Source organism: Narcine bancroftii, chromosome 3, assembly GCF_036971445.1.
Source record: "Narcine bancroftii isolate sNarBan1 chromosome 3, sNarBan1.hap1, whole genome shotgun sequence".
Taxonomy (NCBI): domain Eukaryota; kingdom Metazoa; phylum Chordata; class Chondrichthyes; order Torpediniformes; family Narcinidae; genus Narcine; species Narcine bancroftii.
In genome coordinates, this window is record NC_091471.1 from 99,199,857 (window position 1) to 99,201,141 (window position 1,285).

Sequence of the window (1,285 nt, forward strand, 5' to 3'; positions counted from 1 at the left end):
GACCAAATTTAATATTCCTTTCCAGCTGATGCTAAAATAGAGCACAATATGAAAACTACATCTACTTTTCACACTTTGGATACTGTCCAGTTATAATTACAATATCAATATGGTTTTCTCCCGTGTCATTTGTACTGACGAAACGTACACAATCACAGTCCACCGAAGTACATCCTCCTCCCTTCTACACAAGTAGATACTTTTGGTCCTGTATCACATTAAAGAGAGCATGTATTCAATGGAATGAAAGCCACTCTATCTGGAAGGAGTGATGGATAATTTATTGTGCAATATGCATGATGGTTTAAAAAAGTTGCGGTTTCTCCTACCCAAAATGGGATACGGTATATAGATTCAATTGTTCTTTTTCCCAAATGGGAAGGATTCCTCTTGAGGAATGTTTAATGAACATTAGGGGTAGTTAAAACAAAAAGACCCATATAGCTTAGAAGTATTGAATATTTTATAAGACTATTTGACTCTTGTTCACAACACAATAAATAAATAGAGTGCTACTGAAAATAGAAAATGGGTAGAAGAGGTAGAGGGTGGAATAGTGATACTTAATAGAGACAGTGTAACTGCAGTACAAAAATATGACCCAATAATCTACATGATGAGACTGCATGACTACACAGACAAGAACAATCGATTTTCAATTTCATTCATCCTTATATTAACTGCTGAGAGAAAGGGTAAAATGGATAAAGGGAACTTTTCTTCCAATAAGGGACTAGTTACTATCGACCCTAACAGTAGGGAGTAAACCACCACACAAAAGAAAAGTAAAACCAGAGGAACATCTAGGTAATAGTGACTGGACAAATAGTATTTAAGTTGATACATGAGTGTTGTGCTCCCTGATACCCCGATATTTCCTAAATCTGTTCTCGAATGCTCATGTCGAATTGTAGCACGAACCGGACAACATGCAGGCATGGAATAACAAAACAGTAAGTAACACTGATGCCACAGAAGGCACCAACTATTTCAAACAAGAAAGACTCCAATCACTCAAGGGGATTACCACATCCAGATTTTACATGATCAGCTGACTAGAATGTAGCTGGATCGAGGTGATGAATACTGTAACCACAACAGTAGTTAAGTTCTGGGTAATCTAGAGGGAGTAACTTATCCTTATTTGACAAGACATCTACAAGGTGCAAGTCAGGAGTGTGATGGAACAATCTCCATGTGCTGGATGAGTGTAGCTCCAACAATATTCATGGAGAATGAGGTCCACCTGATTTTCTGAAAACCTGAACAAGGATGCATTATAGAT